Genomic DNA, 17494 nt, shown 5'->3' on the forward strand with positions numbered 1-17494 from the left:
ATCAAAAACTCTGTGATGTTTCCATATTGCTATTGCAGAACTGGAAGCAGCATAGCAATTATAGGATTTAGATTAAAACAATATTCCTCCTCTTGCAGAAATCTTTAGTGCATCTTTGGTGAAAAGTAATAATGCTAGAGTGTGAACCACTGTACAGAGTTAAAACACTGCAATCTTTCCCTGCTCCTGAGATTCAGAGCGGGGTTCTGCTCCACTATTCCTAGCAGCTGCCAATGTTGTCAGCGCTGATCTGTCAGAAAGGATTTTTCCTGGCAAAACTTTGAAGCTACTTTCTGACATCCCCCAACAAACTAATTGTTGTCTTCTGCCTCTGAGAGCCCTCTGAAGTCCCAACGAGTTAGTGTCTTCTCAAGAGATGAGAAAGGGGACTCACAAAATCAATTTATCAGGCTATTACGCATTGTCATCAGCCAAAACAAAAACCTGCTAAAGACAGGAGAAAAAGTAGAAGAAATGGGTCTCTGAGAAAAGGTTACAGAACATCCATCTTCTCTCCTCTTCTGATTGTTTCTTTTCTTTACCCATTTTCATACCCGTTTCCTCCACTAAAAGACACTTTATGACAAGCATTGTAATCTCTTTAGACCAGGGGGAAACCTCTTCTTTAGGATAGAATCTTTGCAAGGCATGAGTGACAGCGGGAAGGGGTCCAATTGCCACCGAGGACACTAGGCAATAAATCATCCACCCCTGGCATCAGCAGGCTGGACTGGTCCCCACTTCCTGAGTGGCTACCAGTGCCTAGATGTGACAAAACAGCCATTGTCAGCTCCTAGCAGCCGCATTCCCATTTTCTCCCCACTGAGGTTTTAAGTTTACTTAAGATATAAGAAATACCAATTAAAACTTGGGAAAAAATGAAAATTAAACTGAGGCTAGAAGGGAAAGTGCTCTAAAGTGACGTCATAATACATGCTTTTATAAACCAAAATAATATTAACAAGGGGAGAAGTACCATTAGTTTTTCTGGTAATTACTGTCTTTTAAACACTCTGAAGAGATTCAAGGATTTTGTTTGCTTGTTTTGGTTTAAGACTTTACATTTCCACATGGCCTGCACTGTTATAGTTACTCTTTAACAGAAACAGGGTCGTACTAGGAGGTATGTACTATAAAAGTACTACAGCTCTTAACCAAACAGAACAATCCCAATGAGGAAATATTAAATTGAAAAAGTAAGTGCTTGCCACATAGATATAAAGATTGGAGCATTTAGTGGTATGCTTTGGATTCCTTAGGCTGAGCCCAACATTTTTGCATTGTCAGGGTATCATGCCAAATACCATAATGAAATTTTTACCAGGTACAGTACAGTAAAATATGCATAAAATCACCATAAAAGAAACGAAATGTCCATGTTGTTTCAAGAGAGACTTTTGTTGTTGTTACGTACAAGACAGTTTATAGATTACTTGTAATCAGATAGAAGTTACAAATTAACTGATGATTCATAGTAGAGTGGGAAATAAAAGATTATGACACGATGAGTTTTTAAATCTGAAACACCTCAGAAGGTCACAGAAGAATGAGAGTAACAGAATATTCATCACTCCTGCATTTGTATTTCATTGATTTTTTTCCTTCACAGTCATTAAGGATGTTTCCTTGAGACAAATTAGCTATAAAATGCTAACCATTTATTAATTATTGTTGATGCTGGAAAAGATGACCCATTCCCTTTAGAATACTCATCAACTTAGTGCACTTGCTAAGTGCAAGAAAAGAGGCGAACTGGAACAACTCTGGAAATGTAAATAATACATTCGTTAAAGTGCCTTTGACTCCCTTATTCTGTTTTCAAATAGAGTGGTAAGTGAAAATCTATATCTGCATCTGTTTCTATATGTGCTGTTGTTCTGTACTTCTAATGCAAGATTTCTTTATTATAAAAATCTTTGTGTGTATGTGAATGCTGTAGAATTTTCAAAAAGTACTCTGGAGCTGCTGTGGTCAGGCAGAAATGCTTTCATTATCATAAGAAATATATAGATTATATCATCCTTCCCAATTTCTACTAGCCTGGGGTGAATAGATTTTGTTTGAATGAGTGAGTAAAATATCATTAGTTTTTTCACGATCACCGTGGGAAGGCTGACAAGTAGATTTTGTTCCTGGGCTGTTAAATTTTCCTGATGATTTTGCAAGTTATATAGTTCTGAGTATGATAAAACTTTCATAGTTCAGTAACAAGATGAAAGAAAATTATTTATTTTATTTTTAACCCTGTGCACTATACATTGATTAGGGGACATTGAACCAGGTTGATAAAATGTAGTTGCAAAGTAACCAAGATTTTTTGTTTAATCTTTTGAATTATTTAATAAGAAGGCTTTAACCTCTCTGGATTAACAGTCAAATTGCTGCAGAGAGTAAATGAGATGATGATTCTCCAGGCTTCATGACAGTTCTGTCCCAGTTCATCATCTTAACTAAAAAATAATCCTATCTAACTTGAAATCCACAGCAGCTATAAGTAGAAAATAAATCCAAACCGCAGCTCAGACTTGTAACCTAACAGCTATCATAAATAATCAGAACCTATTTGAAGGTGGAAGATGGGACATTAGAAGCTATTTACACTACTAGAGTGATGCCATCGATCAGTAACAGCAACCCGTAGATAAGACTCATATGATGTCATGGTTATTTATGATGGGAATTGACAGTAAAGCTACTATAGAACTTTCTCCTAGACAGCTTCATTCATTTTTGTTTGTGATGCATTTTGTTGTTAAAGAAGCAATCAATAGCAAAATGGTGGAGATAAAAGTTATTACCAGTTACATATATGAAAAACGTGCCCATATTAATTTACATATATAACATAGACTGTGGGGACATTAAAAAATTAGGTCAGCAAAATTTGTATTTTTTTATTGCAAATGTTCAGCTCAGTAAAGCCATTTTCTGTTCTTTGGTGGTGAACATGTACTATAATCTTACTTATTTTCTAATCCAATTCAATGTGTTATAGCAGAGGAAAATGCAATGTTCTAAGGATTTAGTAGGCATGCTGAAGTTTCTTTTTAGTGGGTTGGAATGGCATAGATGCTAGATTACTGGGGGAGAGGGAGAAAGGGGGCAAAATCTTGTATATGAATAACCATATGAGAATTCCCTTATTCAGTGTGTCCAAGAATACACAAGTTATGCATTATGTATTTCCATATGGCAATTAGGTGGGGTCTTGGCAAATGAACAGACCTTGGTCAACGTCAACAACGACATAGAGAAATGCACCTTTCCTGCATAAGGTACAATGTGTGTGTGTGTGTGCGTGCATTTGCGCAAGTGTATGAATTTTCTTTAGAGATTCTTGCATTCTTAACAAATAGGAGAAAGAAGCTCTTTTCTTAAACATTGTATGTGCTCGCCAACTGAAGATGTAAGATATCTGTCTCTGGAAGTGTTTGAGATCAATGTCAACATATTTATTAAGGTGTAGATCATGGATAGTGACATTGCTCCTGGCCAGGTGCCTCTTTATTGGGTGTTCCCTTACTTTCCTGGTAAGGGACCTCCTTACTCCCCTACATGAGTTACCCCTATTGTGAGTCAAAGTTCAACTCTGGGCTGTAACTCCCGTTTCTGCACAAGAGCATAGGAAACGGCAGGAAATGGGAGGAGTCCTGTCTCTGTCACTGGCAGCCTGTGATGTGACACACAGTGGAAGGGATCTGCATCAGGTAAAGGGCTGGTACAGATTACTTCCCCCACCCTCACCCAGGACAAGGGGTCGGGGAAAACCTGAAATTTGATTTCTGGTTTGCTCTTGGAAGAGTTGAACTATGCACTGCCCCTTACTCAGAGGTTATGGCAACTTCACTATTGAGACTTTACTTAGCTGTATAACTATTGTGGAAAATAATGAAGTATTTAAAAAAATAGCATAGTATTACAGATCAACTGACATTCTGAATAGTCATTTGGAAAAGGCCCTTTGCAGTAATACTATAACAAATCCATAGTAAAAAAGATAACTTTAAAGAAAAGTATCAACACTTGACAGCAGGTAAAGGTGACACTGCTAGGAAGATTATGCCCAAAATGAATGTTTAGGGTTTGTTTTTTTTAAAAAGATTTTACAAAACCTAATGTTAGTGCCGTCATTTCCTTTAAATTAAAGAAAACTCAATGAAGACAGATGTACTGCTTTAGAAATGTAATATTCCTCTGCAATGATTTGGCCCCAAGTCCTGCAGTTCACTAGTCCATGAGAATCAAGAATTGAAATTGACTATAAACAGAACATTGTCTGAGCTAAGTGAAGTGTAAAATCTAAGATAACAGCATAAAAGGTGATAATTATATGACATCTCTGCAGCATATGAGCAAAAAATAATTTGGTTCTTCCTTTAAAAACGACAGCCATTATTTATACAGGGATTTGTCCAGAATTATTTGTGTTTACTTACAAAATCTCAGTGACTAGATATCATGAATATCAGTAGTTTCATATTAGTTTTCTCTGTTGAATAATTGGTATAATATGTATGTGTTATTACCACAGTTATATTGATTGTGGCTGTAACTATTCAAATTATTCTTTTTTACATTTATTTTTATTTAATCTGCTGCAATATGCCACAAACCTCTTATAGATTTTCATCCTCAAATGAATTAATTTATCACTTACACAGCATAAGATATATTTTAAATAGTTCCTTTACTTATGTGATTGTATATACAGCAGGCCATGCTTAGTACTTTTCAAGATCATAGTCAGACCTATAACAATAAATATTAGGTTTAATTTAAATGGGTCAAAGTTCATTCTCATCCATCGACCATCTATACAACAAAATCATGTAGTATAATATATCACTAAATAGAAGAGGCCGGTGCCATGTCAAGAAATCTTTAAGGAATAAATGCAGTATTTTGACAGAGCAACACTAGATCAACATGTGATGTATATCATAAATGTATATTTACCGTTCTATTGATCAGTGGGAGACAGTGGATTTCAACAAAGCTATACCACCCATAGAATCGATCCTGTATTGCTTAATATGCAATTCTGGGATTTAAATTTTGTACACATTAGCAGTCTTATCCAATTAAATATTAGCTCTGTGTGTGGGAGTGGGTGGGTGGGGGTGTTTGATGATAGAGAAATGTTGCCCTTATTAATATTTCACACATTTTATAGGTAATACTATCTCTATGACTTCATACTGTTCCTCCCAAATGCTCCCTAGGTTGTACTCAGGAAATGTTATTACAAAACTTTCTGTCATATTTTTTGAAAAGATGGTTTCCTCTGGATGACATAGAACAGTATGTGATTTCACTGGAATTTTAACTTCTCTTTGAAAAGGTTAGGGAGGTCAGGCATCACAACTACTTTGTTATATAAATCAATCATTGAAAACAGGCTAATGAAACAAACTAGAAAAATACAGTATGAGATCTAAGCAAATACCAAAAACAGTCTCACACATAAACTGACATAAGGTACTAACATGTAGAAAACAAGACAGTCCTTCGTATTGTGTCAGATTTCAGCTAGCATGATGCTGAAAATGTCAGAGGAAAAAACTGTATTTGTGGTGGTGAAAAATGTATTCTCAATGACACATTGTCTAAAATTTCACAATTACATTGGACAAATGTGACAATTTACAGCTCTGTTTTGATGGAATTAAAGTAATACTTTGCCCTTATACAGCATCTTCCATCCAAGGATTTCAAGGCACTTTACAATCATGAATGTACATCATTACAATTCAGAATCTTACAACATGCATCCTGTGCAGTAACATTCTACTGTGAAGTAGATAAATGTTTATTATCCGTATTTACTGATGGGGAAACTGAAGCTAAAGAGATACGGTCAGCATGTTCAAACTGGGTTCCTGAAAGTTAAGCATCTAACTTTATATTTTTAAACATTTAAATAAGTGGCTTGATTTTTCTGGAGATGCTAAGCATCTGTATTTCCCACTGACTTCAGTGAAATTATAGTAGGGATGAGTTTACCCCATTGTTTTCAAGCTATTTAGAATGTGTCCGACTCCAGCTGTGTTAGGTATTTTTAGATTACTTATGCCCAACAATAATCATATGTTAATGGCCCATCTGTGCTTTGAAGTTGACATGTCACTGAGATGAAGAGGATAAAGAAGGAGGTAGTTCATTGCTATTTAGTATTTTATAATGCTAAATGTGTGTTGGGCACATTAAAGACAATTACAGTCACTGGATTACACCTTTGCAACTGTTATTGTTTAGCTGGAGACCGTTTTTATTAATATTATTTATTTGTATTGTGGTAGCACCTAGGAGCCCCAAATAAGGACCAGAACTCCCTTGTGCTAAGCACGGGTACAAACACAGACCAAAGAGATGGTCTGTGTCCTGAAGAGTTTACAATCGGAATGAATATTTATTTACCATGATTTAATTAGTAGTTAATTGTTGACTATTCAAAACCTGAAATTCTATTTTGTGAACAAAATTGAAATTGTTTTAGTTTTAAAGTGTTTGAAACGGCCTCTTTTTTCCCAAAAAATGTTCACGATTTTTTTCCTGGAACATTTTTTTTTACTCAGATCATTACTGAAAATATTATAAAAATTGTTATTGGAATTTTTTATTTACTGCTACATCCATGCAACATATTGTTGCATTGCCAATGCAGCAGATTGCTATTTAAGATTATCTTTGTAACGGAAAAAGACAGAAATGTCTTAGATTTTGCAGAAAATAGGTGTATACATTCACAATTGTGGATAGACCTACATAATATTTCCTGGTGCTTAATGTTTCATGACAGCAATTTACTGTTCTCTCTCTTGTGCTGCATACTAGTACTGTATTATAGGTTTGTACTTTTGTGTGCTAGTACCTCTGATATCACGTTTCATCACTGACACTACACTCATAAAGTTTATAATGCAGCCAAACAAAGATAGTGGCATATCAATCTAACATCCCATTGTGCTGCATCTTGAGCAATCCAGGAAGGAGACTATGGAATCACAGTCCTCCTCCTGAACTCCCCACTGCTCTGGGGAGGGAGTAAACTTTACTGACTCTACGCCTCTTGCAGCATATGCTCTCTGATGTGCCGGCATAGCTATGCCGCTGGGTGCGGTGGGAAGCTGGGGCATGGAGTCAAGGCTCTGCCCCTTCTGTGCCCTCCCTCAGCCCTTCCCCACTCACTTGTGTGAGGGGGAACACATATACTAATATATGGAGATATACCTATCTCATAGAGCTGGAAGGGACCCTGAAAAGTCATCGAGTCCAGCCCCCTGCCTTCACTAGCAGGACCAAGTACTGATTTTGCCCCAGATCCCTAGGTGGCACCCTCTAGGATTGAACTCACAACACTGGGTTTAGCAGGCCAATGCTCAAACCACTGAGCTATCCCTCCCCCCAACAGAGTATCTCTACAGAACCTGCCATCCCTCCTATGTACAGAAAGCTAAGGTAGGTTCCCTAGTCCCCAACTCTCTTGTGCCAGCATGCAGGATGGGCCACAATCTGGACCAGAGTTTATAATACAGCATTGCTGTAGGATAGGGTGACCAGATAGCAAGTGTAAAAAATCGGGACAGGAGATGGGAGGTAATAGGGAATATGATAAGAAAAAGCCCCCAAAATCGGGACCGCCCCTATAAAATCGGGACATCTGGTCACCATACTGTAGGACCAGATTATTGCTGAATAAGATCAATCTTCCGAAATAAAAAATTGCTCTGATAATATTCAATCATGTTGGCTTTATGTGAATTGAAGTGTAGACGATGTGGTTGAATTTTAAAGAAAAAATAAGGCTTATTTGGATTTGTACCAACATTTGGGTAAGGTTCATGGAAGCTCATACTTATTAATTAAACACTAAACCCTCCATTAGCCTAGATAATCACCCTGTTTGGAAATAAATGAGCTGTTTACATAAGGTTACAAAAGGATTTTGCACCAATCCTTATCGAGGGGGGAAAAGTTTCTACAGTCTGCATGCTCTCCTTCGTGATGTAGGGCAAGCCACTTAGGCATACATTTTCATAAATGGTCTCTAATCTTGGGAGCCCTTATCTAGACATATGACTTGGTTTTCAGAGGTACTAAACATGCACAGCTTTAATGAGCGTTGTTGGTGCTCGGTTTTTCTGAAAAATAGGCCCTAGGTTTCTAAAATAAGCCAGGCTCAAACATGAAGGCACTGAAATTAGAGGCTACTTTTGAAAATAAGACCCTTACACTTTCTGTGATCTAGTTTCCCTAACTGCAAACTAGGGACAATCATGCGATATAAAATTAACATGCCACACATTAAATGGATTAAAAGCTGGCTAACTGATAGGTCTCAAAATGTAATTGTAAGTGAGGACTCATTATGGAGTGGGTGTTTCTAGTGGGGTCCTGCAAAGTTCTGTTTTGTTCTCTGCTATTTCACATTTTTATGAATGACCGGAAAGAAAACATCAGATGAAGTTTTCAGAGAATACAAAAATTGGTAAATAATGAAGAGGACAGGACAATTATTCAGAGAGATCTGGATCGCTTAGTTAACTAGACTCAAGCAAACAATATGAATTTTAATACAGGTCAATGTATACATCTGGGAACAAAGACCCTAGGGTGTACTTACACAATGGGGGAATCATCCTGGGAAGCAGTGACTCTGAAAAAGATTTGGGCGTCATGGTGGATAATCAGCTCAACGTGAGCACCTAGTGGGACACTCTGGCCCAGAGGGCTAATTAGATCCTCGAATGCAGGATCAGGGGACTCCTGAGTAGGAATTGAGGTTATTTTACCTATGTTTTTTTTACCATAGGTTATTTTACCATAGGTTATTTTATCTGTGTTTTTGGCACTGGTGCGATTGCTGCTGGGATACTGTGTCCAGTTCTGGTGTCCACAATTCAGGAAGGATGTAGAAAAATTGGTGAGGGTTCAGAGAAGAGCCACCAGAATGAATAAATGATTAGAAAACATGCCTTACAGTGATAGACTCAAGTAACTCAATCTGTTTAGCTTAACAATGAGAAGGTTAAGGAATGACTTGGTTATAGTCTATAAATATCTACATAGGGAACAAATATTTAGTAATGGTCTCTTCAATCCAACAGAGAAAGTTATAACAGGATCCAATAGCTGGACATTGTAGCCGGATACATTCCAGACTGGAAATAAGGCACATATTTTTAACAGTGAGGGTAATTAACCATTAGAACAATTTACCAAGGGTTGTGGTGGATTCTCCATCACTGACAATTTTAAAATCAAGATAGGCTGCTTTTCTGAAAGCTCTAGGAATTGTTCTAGGGGAAGTTCTTTGACCTGTGTTAGACAGGAGGTCTGACCAGATGATCACAATGCTCCCTTCTGGCCTTGGAATCTATGAATCTATGGGTACATCTACACTACAGGGGGGAGTCGATTTAAGATACGCAAATTCAGCTATGTGAATAGCGTAGCTGAATTCGACGTATCGCAGCCGACTTACCCCGCTGTGAGGACGGCGGCAAAATCGACTTCTGCGGCTTTCTGTCGACGGCGCTTACTCCCACCTCCGCTGGTGGAGTAAGAGCGTCAATTCGGGGATCGATTGTCGCGTCCCGACGGGACGCGATTAATCAATCCCCGAGAGGTCGATTTCTACCCGCCGATTCAGGCGGGTAGTGTAGACCTAGCCTATGAATACTTGCTTTGGGTGTTATGAAGCTGAATTTAATAATGTTTGTAGAGCACACTGAGATTCTCAGGGATGTGCAAAATGTATTGTTCAAACAGAAGACAACTGCCCCATTTAATACATTCTGCTTTAGGTCCAATATCTCATCTCCCAAGATGTAATCTTTCAATATTTTTGACACGCAGTTTTTCTTTAAATGGGGGAAAAAGTAAAATGAAAATGGGATGTGAGGTTATTGATAGAACTCCTGACTCAGGAGGTGGGGGTGAGGGTTGCAGGGGGGAAGGAGAAGGTATTGCCCCTTGATAGGGTCTAAATTTCTCTTATACTGCTTCCAGACTGAAAGAACCCTGTTCTTGCTTGTGGGTGTTCTGTGATTCTTTCTTTATCCTTTGCTAACAAGAATTCCCCACTTGTACTTCCCATGATGTTCCTGAGCACTGAACCCCTCCAGCAATTAGTCATGAATTTTTACACTTCTTTGGTTGAAATGAATTTGTCTCTGTCATGGGAGATGTCCCCAAACTTCTGAAGCCACACTGAGGCCTAGTTTAAACTTAAAAGTTAGGTTGACATAGTTTAGTCAGCCAGGGGTGTGAAAAAAACACACCCTGCTTGACATAGCTATGCTGACCAGATCTTCCATGTAGACAAAGCTATGTTGATGGCAGATTGCTTCTGTTGACACCGCTACCATCATCTGCGGAGGCAGACAAACCTCTGCCTGACAGAAAAACCTCTTCTGTTAGTGTAGGTTGTGTCTACACTAGGGTTTATGCTGCTGGCATAGCTACAGTGATGTAGCTATGCTGGAATAGTCTCTGAGTGTAGACATACCCCAAGTTTAGTATTTGGAACTCCAGATATGACTAGGACTGGTGGCATGTTATAAAATCTTGGGCTTAGTTGATCTCTTCTTATGTGAACCACAGTAAAGAAAAAGAAAGATGATATTTATGTTAACAATTTCCTAAACTATTGCTGCCTTTCAAAATATTCTCATTAATCAGGTAAGGCCAAACTCATGCCTAGTGTAATTCTATTGATTTCAGGGGAGTCACAAAAGAAATGAATTTGATCCATGATTTTTACGTATGTTGTCCATTCCTTGTTGTATTGTTAGTCAGATCTTGCAGAGATTCTAATCCTCCTTTTCACAAATATTTCTGTCCGAAATAGGTCAGACAGTGTTCTCTCAACAAAGAAAAACCCAAACTGTGCCAAAGTGGTTATGGTTATATAATTAGGGGTGTAGATGAATAAGTGCTAAATTAAATTCAACAGACTCATCCTTTGGAGACTCAGTTATGTGAGAAGAGAGCAAAAGAGTCAACAAACAGTGTACTGTGCTCACTGGGAATACTGATAAATATGATTGCTATTCCAAAGAAAATTATTCAAAAAGAATAGGTGCCGGAAAAACATAGATGGAACTGGCCTGGTCTGAAAAGAAAGAGAAAACAAAGGCACAAGAAGTTGGCAAGCAGAATACTCCTCCTAGGGGCAACAAAGATAACTGCAGCATTTTCCTTTACTTTTCAGTCTTGTCATATTTAATTAAAGGAGCTTTACTTCTGTAGGAAGTATCCTAGCTGCCTGAAAACCAGAATTAGTAGTCAACAAAGCTGAAAATTAATATAAGTACTTCAGTTAATATAATATACCGTCTTCTGCTGGTTTTTTGCTCTTCACAAACATTTGCAGCAGTGGAGGCTTGCAAAGGGGGTTGCCGGGGCTATGTTTATGTGTGAGCCAAACAAAAAATGACAGTGTGTTTAGAAAGTTTGTGTATTTTTAATTCAGTTTGTACTAATCCCTTGGAGGACCTTTAATCTCTATCCTTACTGTCTTTCCTCCTCTCCCTATTTTGTACAAACCTGTTAATGTAGGAGCTGCTCATGAGAGCCCCAATCCCTGCACTGATATTTCTAACCTCCTTGGTCCCACTTCTGCTGCCAAACTGCAGCAATTTTTGGGAGGGTGAGTGGAGGAAAGGGGAGGATATGAAGAATTGCAAGGACTTTGCAGAGGGATGTAAGTATAAAGAAAGTAGGTCAAATTTTGCGCCCCACCAACTTTTATAGTGGCTTTTTTTTAGGTATACTATAAACCATCTCCACAGTTTATATAAATTACACCACAGTATGGTTGTGTGAATACATTAAATATGCTTTCATAGGTTTGCCAGTGTCATATCATGAAAGCAGTAATAAAATACTGAGATTATATTATACTTATTAATGTATATCTCTGACACATTATCATTAATCACAGAGTACGATGAACAGATTTTTTTCTATTGTGTTAAGGCATTGCTGGCTTTGGCTGTTATGGCTCCTTTACAACTGCCTGCCTGTCAGTTTTAAGGATGATAGAATGAATATTTCACTGTTAAAATATAAGGTCCACTCTAGTGGTTATATTACATGCCACTCTTATAGATCTGTGTAACATCAGCAGATCTCTATCTTTGCCCCGCCCTCAGCCTGCATGTGCCCCACCCTCACCACTCCTCTACATGCTTCTATTCAGGAGGCCTGCTATGTAACTGAGCTCTGCACCATGCAGGGCTTCCTGGAGATTTTGCCTTTCCTGCCCCATTGTCATTGCCAAGGGAGTCTCTATGGCTGTGGAAGACGGGTCAGGATTTTCCCCACAGTTCCCAATTGTGGTCCACTAGAATTAGTAAGAATGCACCCACTGACTCCAGCCAGAGCAGGATCAGTCTGATAGCACTGCTAACTTTGGATTTGTGATCCTATAGCTAAGATGTTGATGGGCTGTCTCATTATCTGGGATGCCATTTCCCTCTGATTTATCTTTGATTCGCAGAGATTTTATCTGTTTGAGAATCAGATTCTGTGAAAACATCACCGAAAGATGAGAATCAGATTCTGTGAAAACATCACATTTATAAGTGAAGCAGAAAGTTTTCCCATAACCATATGTTTCCTATGTAAATGTATGTGGTGACCTTGGAGCCATCCAAATCCCAGTGCTCATCTCACTTGCTCACTGCTGCTTTTTTGGTGAATCAGAAGGAAAATCAAAAGCCTCTTTGAGGATTACTGAAAAGGAATGCCACATGTGTTAGTGTGTGCGAGCATAGGCCATTTATTTTAGAGCACAATCTCACTAAAATCAAGTGAATATAATCTGAACATGCTTTTAAAAGATTAAAACCCCAAAAGATGAAACTGGCAAGCCTTTTGAATTTTTATAGGAGACAACAATTTATGTGGTCCATCATCTGCATTTTCAGACCAGCCTTATGAGAGCACATTTTCAGCATATTAGGAGAGCAGTAGTTTCATGATGGGCTCTAGATCTTTGCCGGGGTCTATTATATTCCAAACAATCTTAAAAAAACCTGTTCTCGGTGTCAGTCTCCTACCAATCCCTTCCTTTCAAAACCAGATTTTTAACCTTTTATCCTCTTTTTGAGGATGTACATGGAATCTCATGGCCTCTAATCCACTGTTCTCTCTTCATTAGGCCTAAATTGCACCCTTTTCTTTTTAGCTTCAGAATGTCTTAGATGCTCCAGAAGTAAATCTGTAGATCCAAATTTAGTCCCCCTACCATTGATTGAAATTCAAGTTGCATATAGAACAAGGCAGAGTTTGGCCCAAAGGTAATAATCGTCTTCCCATGCATAGGTCACCAGAAGTGAATATTCACAATTTTAGAGTATATTAGGGACAATACAATTCCTGTCCTATACGACAAGTGGAATGTTAAGGCGCTAGCTCCCTGTGTGTGTGTAAAGATAAATTTGCCTCTCTACATCTAATAAGGGTATGATACTTTCTTTCCTCACCCCAGTCACATAACAAGGGGAAAGGTTACACCCTATCACGGGGCAGGCATCAGCAGCCACTGATTCCGATGCCAATTGTTATACCTTTGTGTTTGTGTTATACCTTTGTACATATTTGTGCTTGGACAAAAGTTCTCTATCTAACCATCTGATTCTCTCATTTGACCCAGTAATAATGAAGTCATAATGCTCAGTTTGTGGCATCACACTAATTTCCAGCGCAACAGATTATACTATCCTCCCAAATGCAGAATTACATTATTTGCTTTCAATATTATTTTAATGTCATTTTCTGAGTATTGTATTTCTGTATTATACTCTTAATGTTTGATGTGATGCTGATTAATTTTCATGGCTCAATTTCAATAGTGATGTGTCAACATTTATTTGATTTATTAATAGAGTTTTTAATTCAGTTTCATTGCTTTTAGCAAGCAAGTAGGTCCATGTTGTAAAGTTTTAAGACTCAGTCTTGAAACACTATCTTCCTGGCCAATAAACCAAGATGTTGACAAGATCTGTAGTGAATATTTGAATAAATGTGATTACTTCATTTTATGTCAACAGAGGAGGTGAAAAGTGCAGCTCAACTGCCTTGGTAAGATTGGAAGGAGGGGCGGGGAAAATACAAGAGACAACAAAGAGATAGTTGGTAAGATTTAGTAGCTTTCTTCAGCAGGGGTGTTGGGAAGTCAGTGTTACAAAGTTCAATAGGGTCAAACAAAGTGCAGAAACTTTCTTATATTCATTGAGAAGAGAGCTGTAATGAAGACATAAAAAATTCAAATGATAGGAACAGTAGATAGCTAAAATGTTAGTTGATGTGTTACTTCTACCCAGTCTGAGTAGGCTGGAGCTAACACTAAATGCATATTGTTTCTTTATATCCCAGAGAAGCAAAGTTCAATTGTCTTTCATGACCTATAATATAACTGTGATGAGACTACTCTTCAAAGAAAGCATTGAATGCCTTCAGAGCAGCTATAGTGTTTATGAATCAAAAAAGTATTTTCTCTAGAAAGATACAGTTATGATATACCCATTTAAAAGGTATATTTCTGCCACCAAGTTCATTAATGAAATCCACATTTTTAAAAGGAAGATTTACATAACATGTTTAAGATTATTTGTGTAGTTGCATGACACACTTAATGTGCTGGTTTGGTATAGAAAGTATAAGATTAATTTTATCAAAGGTAACTCACTGGGAAATGTACGCCATTATTTAGGTTTTTTGTACATTGATGCAGAGTGTTGCCTGAACTAATCTAACGATATTGTAGACATGAGGTAAGGGTACACATTTTTTTTTGTTTACACAGAGAGAGCCTTTGTTTCAAGTGAAGTTGAGAATATAAGTCTATTTGGCTTGACCTTTGTGTATACTTCCAGAAATGACCTTGGAAGCGACTGCCTTATCTGTGATATGCAGTAAGATTCATTTTTGTGCCCTGAGGATTTGGTCTTAGGCGATTGGGATCATAACAGCCCCTTGCTAAGCATGGATCTGGAAGTTCTTGTCATTGTCTTCACTGATTCATTTTTGGATCAAAATCTTGTTTCAATAATTAGAACTATATTCTGTGACTCCTTCGTTATGGCTTATTGAGTCTGTTTAAGTTGAGCTATAGTGGCTAAAACTCCCAGCTTCTGATCTCTTCTCCCCAATTAGGGAATAGCTAGTTCTTGAGATGAACACAGAGTTTTATGTTGTATTGCTTTCGACTGAGGGAATCTTACAATTATAGGAGATATACACAACACAGGAGTGGTCATAAAGTATTTTTGAAGTAGGCATTAAACAAAATATAGTCCATACTGAAGGTGGCCGTACCATGAAAAATACTTTTATCCTTAGTAGTTATTCTTCAGGCTTACAAGATGGACTTAGAGAGGGGACAGTATTAAATGGATTAAAGCAGGATTTGTGACTGGAAGGAAGCTTTATAGTCCAGAAGCCAGATAGCTGCCTGCAGCTGAAGAATGGTATTTTACACCAACAATTTTAATTTAAGACTGAAATTCAAATATTTTTATTTCTATTTTCACTCGAGGAATATTATCTTTGGTTTGCCTTTGCATTTTACCTATAAAATTCATATACCTCAAAGTCGTTGTAATTTGATCAAAATGCATCTATTTCCCTCCACCACTCCTCTACCATGGCCTTCAAAGGATTTTGGTGATCTATTTATCTATATAATCTATCATGGAGATCAATGAACCTCAAAGATTCAGAATCTGGATTCAGTTCTGATAAGTAACCAGAAATTTGGCTGCTTATCTGAATTGACTTTTTGAATCTACAAAATTGAGATATAAATCTCGTAAGCATATGGCCTGCAAGAAGTTAACTTACAAATTAGTGTATGTAGACAACAAACACAAACAAAAGAATTCACATTAAGTTATGCCCCCTCTGGATTTCCCTGTACATCCTGTTTTCTCTGTGTCTGTTTTTTAGGTCACAGGTCAGCAGGACACTTAATATGTGTCTAATTTTAAGCACATGAATAGGCCTGTTGAAATTGACAGAACTAATCATGTACTTACATTTGGCACATGCTTAAGTATCATGTTGAATTGGGACCTTTGTAAGCTCTTTTGAGCAAGGAATATATTTATTTTTGTGTATGGTATGCTCTATGTACAGTGACAACTGTAAACAAATAATAATAAAGAAGAAGAAGAAGGCGAAGACAAATAACCAGTTTTCTCATATTTTAGGCCTTCCTGGCCTTGTCAGAAATACTTGCAAAACTTTTTTTCTTCTTCATGTTTTGGCACTTCTTGTTCCAGTCCAGGACAGGAACTAAAAGTGCAAAACCATTTATACAAACATTCAGAACCTCGAAAAACAGTTTAGCGAATAAAAATAAATAAAAAGGTAAAAAACTCTTGTCTACACAGTTTAATGTACACAGTTTAAATTTCAAATATCAAATACTTTGACCAAAGTGCTCTCAAACAATCTATAGACCAAGGAATTACGCGTGGAGAGTGTTCGGCTAAACAATATCAAATAACAAATATGACTGAGAAAATTTCAGCCCACTTGGGAACAATTCATAAACAGACAAAGAAACAGAATATCTGTTATTCTTCGTGTATTATTTCTCAAGCTATTTGTACTATGAAACAAGCAAGAGCTAGGTAAGAATTTTTTGCTAGATAACCTGTTAGCCTTATATTCCTCAATAACTTTAATTAAACAGTTATTTAGTGCTGATGATTCACTTAAGATAGTTAGTCTTCCTCCCATTTTCCTGTGCAGAGATAACAGCTGTAATAAGACCTCTGTTAAGAATACACTGTAGATTTAAGTTACCACTATGATCTCGTTTACAAGGCTCCATCTTTTAGTTTGTTTGCGTGCTTTGCCATAAACTTTTGTGAAGATCTGATTCAAGCAGTTTTGTAGCTCAACCATCTAAACATTTGCCCAACCAAACTCTTTCACTTTTGTGTTTGAAATGCCCAAAGATCATTCATTGCTCTAGCCAACGGACATCATCATGGAACAAAAAGAGCCTGCTGGATTTTTAAGTCTAGTTAATGTACAAATCAAATATTGTATAGTCTTATTTTCTCAATTTACAAACAAAACAAGATGAATGACTGATTTTTCAGACTTTTGAACTGACCAGTTTTTGTTGATTCTGAAAATAGGCTGTTTTTTTTTACTCAGCATATTTTTACACTATTGTAAATGCTGAGAACATTAAGGGTTAACAAGCTCCACAGTATATAACTGACAGTGGTAATATTCTCAACGGTCCAAAGCAGGGGGGAAGTTGCTTGTTGTTATAAAAGCAAAGAGTTTCTGAATCCTGAGTAAAATAAACCAGGACTTTGTTTCTTGAAATAATTATTCTCTGGAGAGAGAATTGGAAAGATGGAGGCAATTATGAAATGACCTTCCATCATTGAATTGTTCAGAACTTCTGGATCAGTGGCTGATATTTTCATAACTCCACTTAAGTGCAGCTTTTTTTGTGGTA

The 17494-nt window shown here is 37.3% G+C and overlaps 1 protein-coding gene across 11 annotated transcripts in view; it reads left to right on the forward strand.

The window, feature by feature from the left end:
* Window positions 1-17494, forward strand: part of MECOM (MDS1 and EVI1 complex locus) — a 465287-nt gene that overhangs the window by 235301 nt on the left and 212492 nt on the right. Inside the window, exons 1-2 of one of the 11 annotated variants that reach the window (XM_065557806.1) lie at window positions 1539-1830; window positions 3201-3275. The exons of 9 other annotated variants lie outside the window; for them this stretch is intronic. The gene's annotated coding sequence lies outside the window, so the exon portion shown is untranslated. Of the gene's footprint in view, window positions 1-1538; window positions 1831-3200; window positions 3276-17494 lie in introns of those variants that run through there. One more of the 11 variants, XM_065557808.1, reaches the window with a different exon arrangement.

Source organism: Chrysemys picta, chromosome 9, assembly GCF_011386835.1.
Source record: "Chrysemys picta bellii isolate R12L10 chromosome 9, ASM1138683v2, whole genome shotgun sequence".
NCBI lineage: Eukaryota > Metazoa > Chordata > Testudines > Emydidae > Chrysemys > Chrysemys picta.